The sequence below is a fragment of the Canis aureus genome, chromosome 17 (genome assembly GCF_053574225.1).
Source record: "Canis aureus isolate CA01 chromosome 17, VMU_Caureus_v.1.0, whole genome shotgun sequence".
Taxonomy (NCBI): Eukaryota; Metazoa; Chordata; class Mammalia; order Carnivora; family Canidae; genus Canis; species Canis aureus.
Window position 1 is genome coordinate 57,626,110 of NC_135627.1, and position 19,508 is coordinate 57,645,617.

At 38.1% G+C, this 19,508-nt stretch overlaps 1 protein-coding gene across 1 annotated transcript in view; it reads right to left on the minus strand.

Moving 5' to 3' along the window:
* Positions 1-2,919: 2,919 nt before the first annotated feature.
* Positions 2,920-19,508, minus strand: part of LOC144288159 (uncharacterized) — a 208,967-nt gene continuing 192,378 nt past the window's right edge. Inside the window, exons 6-7 of the mRNA XM_077855862.1 lie at positions 6,713-6,804; positions 2,920-4,858 (exon numbers count right to left, since the gene is read on the minus strand). The gene's annotated coding sequence lies outside the window, so the exon portion shown is untranslated. The remainder of the gene's footprint in view (positions 4,859-6,712; positions 6,805-19,508) is intronic.

Genomic DNA, 19,508 nt, shown 5'->3' on the forward strand with positions numbered 1-19,508 from the left:
TTTTCCTGTGCCACAGCATGACTGGGGCTGGTGTGGGCTCATGGACCCAGAACTCAATGAAGCAACAAGCTGATTATGGCATCTGGACCTGCCTTGAGCTTTTAAGATGGAGGAGGAATGTAAACCCTTCTCCAGTCTCTCTGACCCAGAATGTGTTCCTGCAGCAACTCCACCATTTGGCAGAGATCAAGTGCTGGCTCTCTTGTATGCTAGTCGCTCTTTTGAACCATGGTTGTTTTTCTGTGCCCAAGGACAGAGGAATCTGTTCCCCATACTTCAGTATTACCCCCTATCTACTGCCATTCACAGTGATATCTGTCACCCATTTTGTGGTCCTTAAGCCAAGAGACCAGCGAGTAAGACAAAAGAGTCACCATCCTGGTAGACTATGATTGTCAAGAAGAGATAGAGCTGCTGCTGCACAGTAGGGCCACATGTCTGACCAGGTAATTCACTGAAGTATGTCTGAGTACTCTTTGCCCTGCATGAACAGTAAATGGACGAATACAGCAGTCATGGCATGAGACAGGCGTGGTGGCCAGAGGCTTACACCTCTATGGGGATAAAAGTCTGTGTCACTTTACCAGGTAAGCCATCTAGACCAGATGAGGTGCTAGCCAAACAAGGTTGAGGAGAATAGGTAGGGGAGGTCAAGAGTATCAGTACAGCCCAAAACTAGCTGTAGGAGATTAGGTTCTTGTGAGTCTCCACCCCTTCTAAATTTTCTTAGGGAAAGAGACCAACCAGGATCATAGAGGAGTGGTTCCCAGATGAGCAGCCCAAGTGGTAGCTTTAGTGGACACTGTAGTATGCCACCCACACTCTCCCTTCAGAACCAATGCTCAGATGGATCACCGCTGAGCTCAGGAATTACTGTCAATTCAAGACAGCAAGTGCTCTTACCCAAGATTACAACCCTTCTTTGAGGGCACTCACCAACAAACTTCTTGCACAAACATTTACACTCAGAGTCCTTTCCCAGGGAACCCACCATAAGTCAGCAAGAATCACATCATTATGAGGAGTCAACAAGCTAAATTAGTGAAAGAACTGTGCGATCTGTAAGGTGCAACATACATTTAGCATGACATTATAATAGTAATTAGTACCATTCATACTTCTCAGTCTCAGGATGTCTTCACCAAAGAGAGGTTAGTGGTCTTGCCATGCTTGTCTTCAACAAAAAAAAATTTTAACATAATATTAGTGAGTACCTTGTGGCGTAACATTCTGAACTTGGTCTCTAGAGCTAAACTTTTATCTCTTTTATTTTATTGAATGAAGGTCCTAGGGGATCGTAGACTATGACATAATGCTTTTTATCTATGAAACATTTTATGTTAAAATTAATGAAAGAACTAATTTAAATTTAATTAGCCAGAGATTTTTGTCATAGATCACTTTTTTTCCAGACTCTATCATCCAGTAACCATCAGTCTGTTGAGAGCATGCACAGTGCAGCATTTCATGGGAAAATTCACAGAGAACAAGGACACAGGCTTTACAGTTCTGTAGAGATAGGCTACTTTAACTCCAACTTTAGGAATGATGCTAAATCAGTCTGATGTACCACCTCTCTCACCGTCTCCACAACTATTTGCTTCTTAGGGGTTAAAATCCCACTGCTGTCCCTGGAATTTTCTTCCCTAAATTTGGCACGTGTTCTGCAGGTTTTCATCCTGACAGTGATGTTTATGATCAAACAGACAATGACAACTGTCATGACGGCTCACTGGCTAGAACAATCGTAATTGCTCTATCAATTTGAAGATGCAGCATGATGTCTGAGAAAATGTAAAATCATGTTTGCCCGAGAATCAGTGAAATGGAATAATCTCTCTAAAGCTGCTCCTTTATATGATACGATCATGGTATCCATCTCATATGGATGTTGTAAGGGCTAAATAAGACAGTCCAAAGGAAGTGGTTAGCATGTCTGGTATATAGTGAGCATTTAATAAGCGATATTTACTATTAATCGTTATGATTATTAGTTCACCGCACCTGAAAGGTGCTGTCCATCAGTACCATGTATCACTAAATTTAGGATTAGTAGCTGAAAATTGTTACCTAATGACTGATTTTTATCTCTCACCAACCAGAACAGAAGCATGCTCATGAGTTCTTGGAATCTGCTTTCTCTAATTTGGTTTTCTATTTTATCCATGGTACAAAACTTCTCTCCTACCAGGCCTGAAATTCTTACCATTTTAAGGAAAACAATGAAAATAAAGGGACTGGATCTAAGAGACCAACACACACACAAAAATATATAGGGGTGGCCATCAAAGTTCTCTCATTAGCTAATGCCAAACAATAAGATTAATATTCTCACTAAGAATATTAATTATTCAGGATCCCTGGGTGGCTCAGCAGTTTGGTGCCTGCCTTTGGCCCGGGGCGTGATCCTGGGGACCCGGGATCAAGTCCTGTGTCAGGCTCCCTGTATGGAGCCTGCTTCTCCCTCTGCCTGTGTCTCTGCCTCTCTCTCTCTCTCTCTCTCATAAATAAATAAATAAACAAATTTTTAAAAAAGAATATTAATTATTCAGTAAAATTCAAAATAAGAATATATGTTTTTCTGAGATCTGACTTTAAATTTCTGTACCATTATACATAAAATTTTTGTACCAAAGACAGATCTTCTGTGAATATTCAAATCATCATATTATATGGCCCATTATTGATTTAAAAATCCTAGTTACCAAGCATGTAAATGTTCTGAGGAAGAGGAGGAAAATCTCTTGCAATGGCTGCTTCAACTCTATGGCTACCTCTATGACCACGGATGTTCATATTATTTACAGAAACCATAAAATGGTGGTTTTTATTCTCTTTGATTATCATATCACTCCAAAGCCTCTTTCTTCCTTAGATACTTCCTGTCCTTCCTTTTAAAGACTGCAAACCTTCCAGCAATCATTTTCAAACATCTTGATTTTATTAATGATCAGGGAGTCCAATCAGGAAAGACGAACACTGAGAAACATACATAAAGTGAGGAAATACCATCTCTTTCCAGACTTAAAACACAGTATATACAAATCCAAATTTCACAAATAGGATTTTGTAGGTGACCATATACTAAACAGTGGATGATATCAGATTCATTTGCCATATACAGGATTTCAATTGCAGAAGGTTTCAGGTCATGATTATGCATATGAGCTGTGACTATAAAATACTAAGACAGATTTCATAAAACATGCATGAAAATAATAACATATGTGCACCAATATAAATATATATGTACATTAGCTTAGATCCAAATTCCACATTTGCTTATTACCAAAATGGCATAAGACATATTATCAGAGTTGCTTTCTCTCCCTAATCCTGTCACCTATCCTGTCCAGCAGGAGAAAATATATCATGAAATTCCTGAGTTATCCAAAAACCATCTAACCTCTTCCTGTTGCCATATTTTGTTCTATTTCTGCACACAGAAATAGAAAAGAAGAAAGTCATGGGTTGGAATGTGTCAGAAGTAATTTGGTTAATACTTGAGATTTATCAAACCCATAATATCAGTAGACCCAAAAGAAGCCCCAATCAGTGCTTGACTAGTATGGAAATAGCCTGACAAGTTAGTGAGGCCAACTCCGTGATATTCATTATATGCTCTAAGAATTACCTTTCCTGAACAAATTCCACATGCAATGTAGGGACCTGGTTGGGGGAACAAGCTGGAGCTTACAGAACCAGCTCTGCAAATAGGCCACTCAAGAAATTGACTCACCAGTAAGAGATGACTGAAATTGGTCTGAAGGGCTGGCCTTTAAATACCCAGAGAGGGAAAATGAAACTTGAATTACCCAGTTAGTTTGAAAGAAAAAGGAGGAAAAAAAACCCTGTGAATTATATATTACTCATAGAAAAGCACATTAGTCAGGAGAGTGACACAGGAGAGGTTCAGTCCCAAAACGTTGAGAGCCAACCCTGGCCTGAAAAGGAAAGGGGTCATTTTAAGGGCAGATGCTGCCACTGTAGCCAGATGGAGATTAGCATGCTAGATGGAAAAGGGGAAAATCAAGCAGAGCTTTGCGGGAATTTGAAATTACTTCCATTACAGAGTGCCCATTTCTCTCTCTGGCCCTGACTTAATATGGGTCTGATCCATTCATTTAGACTCAGATTTAGAAACCTAGATTTAGGTAAGGTCACCAAGAGAGAACTATGAGGAAATGGGATCATCTTATTGCAATTCTCTAAAAATTACACAAAAATGATAATAAATGAAGAACTTAAACCATTTCCTCAGATTGCTTTGGCCATAAAGGATATCAGGATGTCCCCATGAGTTGTTGTTTTAAAGCACACTACTCATATAATACTATGTTTAACCATTGCAAGTGACCCTCTTTAAGACAAGCCTTCTTTTAAAGGAACACTCCGCATCTCCCTACATATCCTTAAAGGAGCGCTTTATCCAAGCTCCAGTTTGCACCTTCCCAGCCTTATCTGTGTATCTGTGTGAAGAGCTAATGATAGGGCGTTCTTTCTCAGTGTCTCCACAGGGCTTCATTATGTTGTTCCCGGCAACAGTGCAGCGCATAGTCTGTAGTAATTAACGGTTCCCCAGCCCAGGGCGAAGGAGAGTCACAGTTCTTGGTGGCTCCATCATCTTAATGCTCATTGCCTTGCATGTCCAGTATCTGAGCAAGGGTTTCAAATGGATTTGAGAGAAATGCAGCAGGAAAGGTCCATTGTGGTTATTTTGGATAGATGATAAAGCCCTCTAAGTGGCAAGTCAGGGGAGAGGCTTGGAAGATTTCAGATTCCATGTTAAGTGCTGATTCTATGCCCGTTAGTACTGCAGATGCACAAAAGGAGGAAAACCCCATCCAGTCCTGTAGAGCTTAGATGGGCATTTGAAGTGTCATTAGGAGAGAAAACACTTAGAGAAACAAATGAACCAAAGAACACCTCTCATAAAACAAAAAGTACTCCTTCCAAAGAAAGGGGCTCACAAGTCCTAAGGGTTCCAGGGTCCTGGCGAAAATACACAGGGGATGTGGGCTAGCCATAATACAGTTAAGAGGGTTGGGGATAATGGCAAATGGAAACCTCATGCTCCATTGACAGAAGGCCTCCACTTGGCCAGGCCAAGAGTTGTCATCCACAGAGTTATGGAATATTCACTTTTTTTCAAAGATGCCAGACATGAAAAGGTATGTGTATGTGTTGACAATGAATCCAGATAATTAATTACTACACAGGCCAAACAAAATGTCTGTGCCTCAGTGCAGCCTATCAGTCTCAATTTGGTAAATTTGGGTGTTTCATTCTTTGGGATTCCCTAAAAATAAAGGATATGCATAGAAACGATAGATTAAACAAGGAAAGAAAAATGCAAACAGTTGGTATCACAGTTAGGTATGTCATCTGTTTCCCCAGGCGCACTGAGATTTGAGCATATTTATTGAGATGTTTGCTAGCTGTCATATTAGATAAGGCTTAAAATCTTTGTCACTTGACACAATTAAATGGCATAAAATAAAAGCAAGAGAATTATTTCTTGCTCACCTGACAGTGCAAATGTGGTGTTCTGTGTGTGGGAGGAAGGCAGGGAATGGGAAGGGATGGAGGGTGCTCTCTAGTAGACATCTTGAGAGCCTACTGTCTTCACCACGTGATTCTCTAGGTTGCTCTAAGAAAATGGACTGAGAGCTTGTCTCCATTCAACCACCCAGAAAGGGAAGGGGGATTGATCTTGATAGAAAGTGTACAGGCCACTCATAGAAGTGATGTACATTACTTCCATCAATTTTCCATTGGTGAGAATTCAGTCCTATACATGCAAGTAAGAATGGAAAATACTGGTTGTCCCTCAAAAATAATAATAACAATAAGGAAACTGGTTTGAAGAAAAAGATATCTACCACTAATAGGGATTAAATTAGAGTTATTTTATCAGTAGCAAATTGGGTTTCCTCTCACTTCTCTGCCTATTTGCTGCTGTGAACACTCACTCAACATCTTACCCATTTATTTCTGGGAGCTTTGCCTTTCCATAATTAATCACAATATAATTATCTAAATTTTGACTTTTGAAGATTCAGTCTATTGTGCTCTGACATCTCTTCCTTCATATTCTTAATTATGATTTAAAGCTCCCTAAGAATATTCAGGCTTCCTCTGCTCCAAACCATGGCTTTCTGAATCTGCCAAGCTTTCCAATCCTGGGCCATGTGTAATAAGCAGATGGCACTTCATGGTCACCCTAGCACAGTATCAGTTCAAGTGTTCTGGGCTTACTCATGAATACCTCATTGACCTGAGGCTGATTTTTCACTGCAGCTTGAAGCCTTTGAGGGAGAAGATTTAGGCAATTCATCCCATAGCATTAGCTTTGCTCTGTGGTCCTCTGTTTTATCCACACAGTAACAGTGCTACTTTCCAGAGTTGATGCTTTACGGCTGCCTAGAACCCTGCTCTCTCAAGACTGAGGCACTCTGAATGGGCTCATAGCTGCATCCTTCTCTAGGAATTGCCCTCATCAAAGGTAGGTGCCTCACCCCAAATTACGTCCCCTCCCTGCAGTCTGCATGAGTGATTATGGAATATGTAGGGTTCCAGGGCCCAGCCCCTTGCCTCAATCTGGGAGGTCCAAGCAACAGAGCTATCCCAGCTCTAGAGATCCCCACAGGATCAGACCAGGCCTTCAAGGCAACTTCATTACAGCCCAACTTCCCCTGCTGCCCAATCCTACCTCCATTATCCCCTTACAGGAGTGTTTCTGAGAGTACTTCTCAGCAAATCTCCTGCAATCAAATCTCAGATTCCATTTTCAGGGAACTTGACCTAAAGCAAAAAGAGATATGGATAAGGATGCAGTATGAATGTAATAATACCTTACCTTGACAACATCTTGATTTCTCTACCATTCAGTTCAATTTATATAGATATGAGTTGATATATAAATATGTGTGTGTAGAATGTATTGATTACTTCCTATAGCCAGACACCAGTCTAAATGGTTTTCTCATATGAACTCCCTTAATATTCAAAACGACACTGTAAATGTGATGCTATTATTATCACTATTTCCAAATAAGGCAATCGAGTTAATTACTCAATCATAAAGCAGTAATTAAGAGAGCCAGGATTTAAATGTAACTCAAAAGACTCACATAATCATGTGGGAACATTGAGGGGCCAGCCTAAGGGCCAAGAGAATGTGCTGCTTTGTGCAGGGCAGCATCACAGCTTCTGGGTGATTAAAAGTTCTGCATATCTCTTTACTTCTTTCTTGTTCTCTACATTCCCAGAGGACTCCCAGTATGGACAGGCAAAGCTTTCCATTAATGTAAAATTATGCATTTCGCTTCTGAAGCCAGTACCACTAATCCTATCGCCCTTGCTGACACTTGGTTTATGAATTGGTATGTTGTGCAATGCTTGCTCCTGGGACAGGAAAAAAGTTTCTGGGGCTTCTAGGAAAGCATTTGTTGATTATGAAAAGACACAAATGAAGAAAAGGAGTCTTTTTGTCTGGATGTTGTTTTGTGATATGGCAACCAGAACAGCAAGGAGCGACCTGTGATCATAAGGGATGACAGCTTCCGGACAGAACCCAACAGGCTGAAGAGGGCAGAGAGGCAAGGCAGAAAGAATGTGGGCCCCTGAAATCTTGTTTAGATTCTAACTTGACCAGCTACAGACTTATCATACCTGCAGACTTCATCTTGTGTGAAATAATAAAGTTATGTATTGTTTTAGTCAGAGTCCAGGCTGGGGCTAGAGGGGCCGCTAGTTGCCAAAAGCATTGTAACTGTACAAAGCCTGTAAGTTTAGAAGAAAAACAAGGAGATTTGAGGATTAGTAAAATGAACAAATGTCAAAAAGATGCAGTAATAAACAGATGACAAGAAATGAGTTAGGAATGAAAATCAATAGAAAAGAATAAGAAAGTAGGATAAATGATGAGAGAGAAAGAAAAAGGTCAAATATAACAGAATTAAAGAATACAAAGAATTTTGCATAACTTTCTAGAATACTGAAACTGGCCCATCACTAAATCAAATTGCCTAATAGAAAGTAATTTATTTATTCCCCCATTTTGATAGCACAGCTGAAAGCTGGCTTAGAAGGTTTGAGCAAGCACTACAGTAGAGCATACCCATATCAGCCACAGAACTCTTGAGTCCCTCCCTTTCTAACAAGGCCATTTCTGGGACCTGAATCTTCTGATGCTACATAGTCACATAGATAATTTCTGACCACTGGCCCTATGACTTTGTAGAGCATAATGGGAGCAGGCTTCCTTAGTATTGGAACTCTGGCCTTTGTGCATGTAGTTCATCTATATCCTACTTAACCAACAGGATGTTAAGATCCAGAGTGATTTCTCCCTCTCTGCTACTTTTAAAGTTCCCTTTGGTTATCCTTATTTTCTCATTGCATTGTGTAGTCCTCGTGGTTTGTATTCACATCTCCTTTGCAGGACAATATCTTTCTTTGAGATAAGGGAACTTAATTATAAGTCCTTTTTTGTTCAAGTTGGATTTCTGTTATTAGTAAATCAAAGAGTCATAACTTGTAACTCAAAACTCTGTGATCCTCACAGTGTTACAAAGATGAATAGAACGTGAAACACCAGAGGGTAGTAATTTGTTCCCACTGAACTATTTCTATTCCCTTTTGGCTCTTTCGAAATCCTCAGAAATATTTGCCTTTTACATTTTTAGTTAAGATATTATCCATACCTGTCATAAAAACTATTTTGAGGTTTTCATTCAAGATGGCAAGATAAGAAAACTCTGAATTCGCCTCCTCTATAGAACACACCAAATTATACCTATTAGAATAATTCCTCCTAAAGAAGAACTGAGGACTGACTGAGTAGCTACAGAACAATCAAAGACAGATGGCAAGAGAGATAGAGACACAGCAAGGAAGCAAACTCCCATCCCCAATGCTACAAACAGTACTGAATTGCTAAGAACAGATTCCTCTGTCCTTGGGCACAGAACAAAAGCCACAGTTTAAAAGAGCAACTAGCATATAAAAGAGACAACACTAGGACACTGCAAAGTGGCAGAGAAGCTGTGTGAAAGTTCTCCGGGAGTGAATGGGTGACGGGCACTGAGGGTTATTCTGTATGTTAGTAAATTGAACACCAATAAAAAATAAATTTAAAAAAAATAAAAATAAAAATAAAAATAAATAAAAAAAAAAGAAAGTTCTCCGGGTCAGAAGGACTAGAGAAGGACATGGTTTACATCCCCACTCGACCTTAAAAGCCTAGACTGAAGCAGGTCTGGACATCATTACAGGTGAGCCTGGTTATCTTTTTTTTTTTTTTTTTTTTTTTTTTTTATTTTCTAAATCCTTTTTATTTTTTTTTTTAATTTATTTTTTATTGGTGTTCAATTTACTAACATACAGAATAACACCCAGTGCCCGTCACCCATTCACTCCCACCCCCCGCCCTCCTCCCCTTCTACCACCCCTAGTTTGTTTCCCAGAGTTAGCAGTCTTTACGTTCTGTCTCCCTTTCTGAAGGACAGAGCCTGGTTATCTTAGTGATACAACTTCAGCAAACCCAGCTCTCACCCCTTCCACCTTAAAAATCCCATACTGAGTTGGCCACCTCAGTAAGGCCAAGATCCACAATCCCATACCAGCCACCCTGTGATGCTGGAGCCAAAAATACGCCACAGTTTGTTTTTTCTTTTTAAATTCTTTTTCTGATTTTATATTTTTTACTTTGACTTGCTTTTTAACATTTTTTCTATTTTTGTTCTTTTTTTCCCTTTCTTTTTCAAAGCCATGGTTTAAAAGAATAACTAGCATATACAGCCACAGCCCTAGCCAGCCAGCAAAAGTCACAAAGCACACACAGTCTGCATAAGGGACGCCACACACAAGGCCATTCCTTCAAGATTTAGAGAAGTAGTCTTTTTGCCTGATCCATAGAAACAAAAAGTCAAGCAAAATGAGACAGAGGAATATACTTCAAAAGAAATAACAATAAAAAAATCCAAAAAATAACTAAATTAAACAGAGATAAACAATATGCCTGATAAAGAATTTGAAGTAACAATCATAAAGATACTCACTGGGGTAGAGAAAAGAGTGGAAGAACTCGGGCCTTCAATAACGATGTGAAAAATATTAGAAATAACCAATCAGAGTTGAAGAATATAATAACTGAAATAAAAAATACACTAGAGGGAACCAACAGTAGATTAGAGGATGCGGAACATATTAGCGATCTAGAAGACAGGGGAATAGAAGGTATGCAAGATGAACAGCAAAAAAAGAAAATAATTTTAAAATAAGGATAGATTAAAGGTAACTCTTGAACAACATCAAGTGAACATTCACATTATAGGGCTCCTAGGAGAAGAAAGAGAGAAAGATGTAGAAAATTTATTTGAAGAAATAACTGAAAAGTTCCCTAACCTAGGGAAGGAGGTAGACATCCAATTCCAGAAGCACAAAGAGTTCCAAACAAAATGAACCCAAGGGTGTCAGCTGATTTTTCAGCAGTAACTTGCCAGGCCAGAATGGAGTGCATGATATATTCAAAGTGCTGATAGGAAGAAACCTACAACCAAGGATACACAGCATGATTATCATTTAGGTTTGAAAGAGATAAAGAAGTTTACCTGGCCAAAGATAAAGAAGTTTATCACTGCTAAATAGACTTATAAGAAATGTTAAAGCAGGGACACCCGGGTGGCTCAGCGGTTTAGCGCCTGCCTTCAGCCCAGGGTATGATACTGGAGTCCCAGGATTGAGTCCCGCATCAGGCTTCCTGCATGGAGCCTGATTCTCCCTCTGCCTGTGTCTCTGCCTCTCTTTCTGTGTGTCTCTCATGAATAAGTAAATAAAATATTTTTTTAATGTTAAAGGGATTTCTTTAACTGGAAAATAGCCATAATTAGACATAAGAAAACTATGAATAAAAATAGTAAAATATGACAACATATACATAAAATATGGAGAAGGGATAAAAGAGAAGAAAAAATAAGTAATTTTCTTCTGTTTTCTAAGAATGTATTTGAACTTACATGACTGTACATTAAAAATGGAAAGCCACTTACTTAAGGTGTTATCTGTGAACCTCATGATAATCACAAACCCAAAATCTGAGATAGATACACACAAAAATTAGAGAAATACATTCAAACAAAACACAATACATTCTCCTAGATAACAAAGAAAGAGAGCAAGAGAAGAAGGAATAAAAGAACCACAAAACAACCAGAAAACAACTTTTAAAAAGGTTAAATAAGTATGTACCTATCAATAATTATTTTAAATGTAAATGGTCTAAATGCTCCAATCAAAAGAAATATACTGGCATAATGGATTAAAAAAAAAAAAAAACATACACACACATACGTCTATACTTTGCCTACAGGAAATTCATCACAGACCCAAAGTTGCCCAGACTTAAAGTGAATGGATGAAGAAACAATGACTATGCAAATGGAAGCAAAAAAATAAACCAGGGTAGTAATACTTATATCAGACAAAATAGACTTTAAAATAAAGACTATAATAAGAGACAAGGAAGAGCATTACAGAATGATAAAAAGATCAATCTGACAGAAAGATATAACAATTTTAAATAAGTATGCACTCTATACTGGAGTGACTACAGACATAAAGAAAATATTAATGAATATAAAGAGAGAAATCGATAGAAATACAATTATAGAGAGGGACTTTAACAATTGACTTACATCAATAGATAGATCATCCAAACAGAAAAATCAATAAGAAAACAATGTCTTTGGGCCGCCTGGGTGGCTTAGTAGTTGAGTGTCTGCCTTCAGCCCAGGGCATGATCCCAGGGTCCTGGGATCAAGTTCTGCTACGGACTCCCTGCAGGGAGCCTGCTTCTCCCTCTGCTTGTGTCTCTCTGCCTCTCTCTGTGTCTCTCAGGAGTAAATAAATAAAATCTTTTAAAAGAAAAGAAATGAATATCTTTGACACATTGGACCAGATGGATATAATTGATATGTACAGAGCATTCCATTTCAAAAACAAAAGAATATATAATTTTTTCCAGTGCATATGGAACATTCTCTAGAACAGATCACATATTAGGCCATAAAACAAGCCTTATATAATTAAAATCATACAGTGCATCTTTTCAGACCACAAAAATGTGAAACTTAGACATCAATTATGAGGGGGAAAATGAGGGGGAAAAATCCACAAATATGTGGGAAGTAAATAACCTAATACTAAATAGCCAATGGGCAGGCAGCCCCGGTGGCTTAGCGGTTTAGGGCCGCCTTCAGCCCAGGGCCTGATCCTGGAGATCCAGGATCAAGTCCCACGTCGGGCTCCCTGCATGGAGCCTGTTTTTCCCTCTGCCTGTGTCTCTGCCTCTCTGTCTCTGTCTCTCTCTGTGTGTCTCTAATAAATAAATAAAACCTTTAAAAAAAAGGCCCATAGAGGCTATCTCTTATTTAAAAAATAATAATAATAATAAATAAATAAATAAATAGCCAATGGGTCAGTGAAGCAATTATTTTTAAAAACAAACAAAAAAAGGATGAATGAAAACAAAAAGACAATAGTCCAAATCTCTGGAACACAGCAAAAGCTAAGAAAGAAGTATATGGCCAGGCAAGCTCAAGAAATAAGATAAAAGTTAAACAATCTAAACTTATGCCCCCCCCAAAAAATCTAGAAAAGGAACGTAGCCCAAGAAGAGTAGAAGGAAGGAAATAATAAAGTTCAGAACAGAAATAAGTGATGTAGAAATTTAAAATATATATGTATTTAAAAATCAATGAAACCAAGATCTGGGTCTTTGAAAAGACAAACAAAATTGAGAAATTCTTAGCTAAATTCATTGAGGAAAAAAAGGACCCAAATAAAATCAGAAATGAGAGAGAAGAATCAATACCATAGAAATACAAAGGATAATAAGAGATTATTATGAAAAATTATATGTCCACAAACTGAACAAACTAGGAGAAATAAATAAATTCTTAGAAACATATAATCTTCCAACCAAAACTGAACCAGGAAGAAATAGAAAACCTGAACAGATTGCTTATAAGTTAAAAAAAAAATGTAATTGATAATCAAAAACTCCCCCAAAAAATAAAAATCTGGGACCAGAAGGATTAATATGTGAATCCTACCAGATATTTATTTTTTTTAAGATTTTATTTATTTGCAGGAAAGAGCATGTGAGTGTGGGGAGAAATGGGGGAGGGGACAGGGAGGAGGAAAGAATCTCAAGCAATGGAGCCCAATCCTGGGCTTAATTAATATCATGACCCTGAGGTCATGACCTGAGCCAAACCAAGAGTCAGATACTTAACCAGCTGAGCCACCCAGGTGCCCCTGAATTCTATGAGACATTTAAGTAAGAGTTAATACCTATTTTCCTCAAACAATTACAGAAAATGAGTAAGAAAACTTCCAAATACATTATATGAGGCCAGCTTACCCTGATACCAAAACCAGACAGATACCACACACACACACACACACACACACACTCCCCTACAGACCAATATCACAGATGCAAATAGATGCAAAAAAACTCAAGAAAATATTAGCAAACCACATAAACAGCACGTTAAAAAGACAGTCACCATCCATTAGAAATGACAAATACTCACCATTTGCTTTGACGTGGATGGAACTGGAGGGTATTATGCTGAGTGAAATAAGTCAATCAGAGAAGGACAAACATTATATGGTCTCATTCATTTGTGGAATATAAAAAATAGTGAAAGGGAATAAAGGGGAAAGGAGAGAAAAATGAGTGGGAAATATCAGAGAGGGAGACAGAACATGAGAGACTCCTAACTCTGGGAAACGAACAAGGGGTGGTGGAAAGGGAGGTGGGAGGGGGGTGGGGGTGACTGGGTGACGGGCACTGAGGGGGGCACTTGATGGGATGAGCAATGGGTGTTATGCTATATGTTGGCAAATTGAACTCCAATAAAAATAATTAATGAATTAATTTAATTAAATAAAAAAAGACATTCACCACAATCAAGTGGAATTTATTCCTGGGATGCAAGGATGGTTCAATATGCACAAATCGAACAGCATCATACACCACATCAAAAAAATGAAAGATAAAATCATATGTATCTCAACACTTGAAGTAAAAAAGCATTTGATAAGATTCAATGATTCATGATCTTTTAAAAAGACAACTCTCATCAAAACAGGATTAGAGAGGGATGCCTGGGTGGCTCAGCGGTAGAGCATCTGCCTTTGGCCCAGGGCATGATCCTGGAGTCCTGGGATTGAGTCCCGCATCAGGCTTTCTACATGAGCCTGCTTCTCTCTCTGCCTATGTCTCTGCCTCTTTCTCTCTGTCTCTCATGAATAAATAAATAGAATCTTTTAAAAAAATAAAAATAAAAACAAATGGGGTTTGAGGGAACATACTCTCATAATAATAAAGGCCATATATGAAAAATCCACAGCCTCTTTGTCTCTCATGAATAAATAAATAGAATCTTAAAAAAAATAAAAATAAAAACAAATGGAGTTAGATAGAACATACTCTCATAATATATGAAAAATCCACAGAATCCATCATACCCAATGGTGAGATGCTGAGAATTTTCCCTCCAAAGTCCAGAATGTGACAAGTATGTCCACTTTCACCACTTTTATTCAACACAGTACCAGAAGTCCTAATCATAGCAATCAGACAAGAAAAAGAAATAAGAAGCATCCCACATCAATAAATAAGGTAAACTGTCACTATTTGCCAACAATATACTTTACGTGGAAAATCCTGAAGACTTCACCAAAAAAAAAAAAAAAAAAAACCTAGAATACAAGATTCCAAGAATTAATATTGGGAAAAATTAATATTGGGAAATGCTCTTATTACTCAAAGAAATCTAAAGATTCAATGCAATCACTATCAAAATACCAAGAGCATTTTTCATGACACTAGAACAAGAAATACTAAAATTTGAATGGAACAACAGAAGCCACAAAATAGCCAAAGCAATCCTTAGAAAGAAGACCATGACTGGAGCTATCACAATTCCAGATTTCACAATACACTACAGAGCTGTAGTCATCAAATCAGTATGGTACTGACACAAAAACAGACACATAGATCAATGGAATAGAATAGAGACCCCAGGAAAGAACCCATATTTATATGGTCAATTAATCTATCACAAAGGAGGCAAGAATATACAATGGCTGAGGAATATTCCATTCAGTGTAAACACTTTATTTTTTACCAATTAATCCACTAGTGGACACATAGGTTGCTTCCATAATTTGGTATTATAAATAAGGCTGCAATAAACATACGGCATATGAAGTTTTCCTTCCTCTTCTACTTCTTGTAATAGTTTGAGGTGAGTACAAAACTCTATCTTGAACATTTGAGGGAATTCATCCTTGAAGCAACCTGGTCCTGGACTTTGTTTGTTGGGAGTTTTTTGATTACTGATTCAATTTCACTATTAATTAGCCGGGTCAGATTTTCTGTTTCTTCATAATTCATTTTTGAAGGATTATGTTTCTAGAAATTTGTCCATTTCTTCTTGATTGTCCAATTTATTGGCATATAACTTTTGTAAAAAAAATTATTTATTAATGAGAGACACAGAGAAAGAGAGGCCAACACATAGACAGAGGGAGAAGCAGGCTCCTCACAGGGATCATGCCCTGAGCTAAAGGCAGACGCTCAACCGCTGAGCAACCCAGGCCCCGGCATATAACTTTTTAATAATATTGTCTTACAATCTTTTGTATTTCTATGGTGTTGGCTGTTATTTGTCCTACTTCATTCTGATTTTGAGTACTCCTTTTTTCTTAGTCTGCATAAAGATTTATCCATTTTATTTATCTTTTCAAGAACCAGCTCCTGGTTTCCTTGATCTATTCAATTTCATTTATTTATGCTGTAGTCTTTATTATTTCCTTTTACCTATTAGCTCTGGGCTTTGTTCCTTTTCTAGCTCCTTTAGTTGTAAGGCTCTGCTGTTTATTTGAGATATTTCTTATTTCTTGAGTTAGGCCTGTATTATTATAAAGTTTCTTCGTAGACCTGTGTTTCTGAATCCTAAAGAGTTTGGACCATTCTATTTACATTTTCATTTGTCTCCATGTATTTTTTTTTATTTCTTCTTTAATTTCTTGGTTGACCCATTATTCACTGTTTAGCAGCATGTCGTTTAGCTTCTTTGTATTCTTTTCAGATTTTTTTCTTGTAATTAAAGTTTAGTTTCATACTGTTATAGTCACAGAAAATGCTTGATATAATTTCTTTTTTTTGGATGTTTTATTTTTTATTATTTTAATAATAAATTTATTTTTTATCGGTGTTCAATTTGCCAACATACAGAATAACACCCAGTGCTCATCCCATCAAGTGCCCCTCTCAGTGCCCGTCACCCAATCATACCCACCCCCCGCCCTCCTCCCCTTCCACCACCCCTAGTTTGTTTCCCAGAGTTAGGAGTCTTCCATGTTCTGTCTCATTTTCTGATATTTCCTACCCATTTCTTCTCCCTTCCCTTATATTCCCTTTCACTATTATTTATATTCCCCAAATGAATGAGAGCATATAATGTTTGTCCTTCTCCGACTGACTCATTTCACTCAGTGTAATACCCTCCAGTTCCATCCACGTTGAAGCAAATGGTGGGTATTTGTCATTTCTAATGGCTGAGGAATATTCCATTGTATACATAAACCACATCTTCTTTATCCATTCATCTTTCGATGGACACCGAGGCTCCTTCCACAGTTTGGGTATTGTGGACATTGCTGCTAGAAACATCGGGGTGCAGGTGTCTCGGCGTTTCATTGCATCTGTATCTTTGGGGTAAATCCCCAACAGTGCAATTGCTGGGTCGTAGGGCAGGTCTATCTTTAACTCTTTGAGGAACCTCCACACAGTTTTCCACAGTGGCTGCACCAGTTCACATTCCCACCAACAGTGTAAGAGGGTTCCTTTTCTCTGCATCCTCTCCAACATTTGTGGTTTCCTGCCTTGCTAGTTTTCCCCATTCTCACTGGTGTGAGGTGGGATCTCATTGTGGTTTGGATTTGTATTTCCCTGATGGCAAGTGAGGCGGAGCATTTTCTCATGTGCATGTTGGCCATGTCTATGTCTTCCTCTGTGAGATTTCTGTTCATGTCTTTTGCCCATTTCATGATTGGATTGTTTGTTTCTTTGGTGTTGAGTTTAATAAGTTCTTTATAGATCTTGGAAACTAGCCCTTTATCTGATACGTGATTTGCAAATATCTTCTCCCATTCTGTAGGTTGTCTTTTAGTTTTGTTGACTGTATCCTTTGCTGTGCAGAAGCTTCTTATCTTGATGAAGTCCCAATAGTTCATTTTTGCTTTTGTTTCTTTTGCCTTCGTGGGTGTATTTTGCAAGAAGTTACTGTGGCCAAGTTCAAAAAGGGTGTGGCCTGTGCTCTCCTCTAGGATTTTGATGGAATCTTGTCTCACATTTAGATCTTTCATCCATTGTGAGTTTATCTTTGTGTCTGGTGAAAGAGAGTGGTCTAGGTTCATTCTTCTGCATGTGGATGTCCAATTTTCCCAGCACCGTTTACTGAAGAGACTTTCTTCCAGTGGATAGTCTTTCCTCCTTTGTCGAATATTCGTTGACCATAGAGTTCAGGGTCCACTTCTGGGTTCTCTATTCTGTTCCATTGATCTATGTGCCTGTTTTTGTGCCAGTACCACACTGTCTTGATGACCACAGCTTTGTAGTACAACCTGAAATCTGGCATTGTGATGCCCCCAGCTATGGTTTTCTTTTTTAAAATTCCTCTGGCTATTCGGGGTCTTTTCTGATTCCACACGAATCTTAAAATAATTTGTTCTAACTCTCTGAAGAAAGTCCATGGTATTTTCATAGGGATTACATTAAATGTGTATAATTTCAATCTTGTTAAATTTATGAAGGCTTCTGTTGTAGCTTCAAATGTGACCTATCCTAGGGAATACTCCATGTGCACTCAAAAATAATGTGTATTCTGGGATGCCTGGTGGCTCAGTGGTTGAGTGTCTGCCTTCGGCTCAGGGCGTGATCCTGGAGTCCTGGGATCGAGTCCCACATCGGGCTCCCTGCAGGAAGCCTGCTTCTCTCTCTGCCTGTGTCTTTGCCTCTCTCTCTGTGTCTCTCATGAATAAATAAATCAATAAGTAAATAAAATCTTTTTTAAAAATGTGTATTCTGTTGTTTGGGCTGGAATGTTCTGTATATATCTGTTGGGTCCATCTACTCCAACCTGTCATTCAAAGTCACGATTTCCTTATTGATTTTCTGCCGAACCAATCCATTGGTGTAAGTTGGGTACTTAACTTCCCTACTATTTTTGTATTACTGTCCATTTCTCCCTTTATGCCCATTAATAATTGCTCTATATATTTGGGTGCTCCCATGTTGGGCGCATAGGTATTTATACTTGTTGTATTCTCCTGTTCAGTTGTTCCCTTCATCATTATGTAATGCCCTTCTCTTTTATGTCTTGCTCCAGTCTTTGGTGTAAGTATTATTACTCCAGCTTTTTTCTTTTCTTTTTGGCCTCCATTCACATGATGTGTGTTTTTTTCATCTCCTCACTTTCAGTCAGTATTATTTTTAGGACTCCAGTGAGTCTCTTGCAGATAGTTTATAGATGGGTCCTGTTTTTTATCCATCCAATTACCTTATGTTTTGATTGGAATGTTTAGTTCATTTACACTTAAATGATTATTAATAGGTATGTGTTTATTGCCACTTTGTTACCTGTTTTCTCATTGTTTTTGTAATTCTTCTCCTTTCTTTCTCCTCTTGCTCTCTTCCTTTGTGGTTTGATAGCGCTCTTTAGTTTTTGCACTTGGATTCCTTTCTCTTTATTTTTTGTGTATTTATTATAGGTTTTTGATGTGTGGTTACCATTAAGTTTATAACAGTTTATGTGTATAGCAGTTTATAGTGATGGTCAATTAACTGCAAACACATTCTAAAAGCACTAAATTTGTGTCAGAAAACTACCATTTTATGTATATGAAGTCACACTTTACATCTTTTGTATATCCCTTGACTGTTTTTTGTAGATATAGTTGACTTTCCTGCTTTGTGCTTTCACCCCCTACTGGTATTGTAAGTGATTAATTTACGACTTTTACTATATATTCACCCTTACCTGTGAAATTTTTCCCTTTAATAATTTTCTTTAGTCATAGACTTTTCTTTCCACTCAATTCCCTTAAGCACTTCTTATAAGGCTGGTTTAGTTGTGACGAAATCCTTTAGCTTTTTTGTTTGTCTGGGAAACTCTCTTCTATTCTGAATGATAACCCTGCTGAGTAGACCATTCTTGGCTGCAGGGTTTTTCCTTTCAATACTTCAAATACATCCTGCTAGTCCCATTGGGCTTCCAAAGTCATTGCTAAAAATATCAGGTGATTGCCTTATGGAGTTTCCCTTGTATTTAACTCCTTTTCTTTCTCTTGCTGTCTTAAAATTTCTCTCTTTATCATTACTTTTTTGCCATGTCAATGGCTACAAGGCTTGTTGTGGACATTGG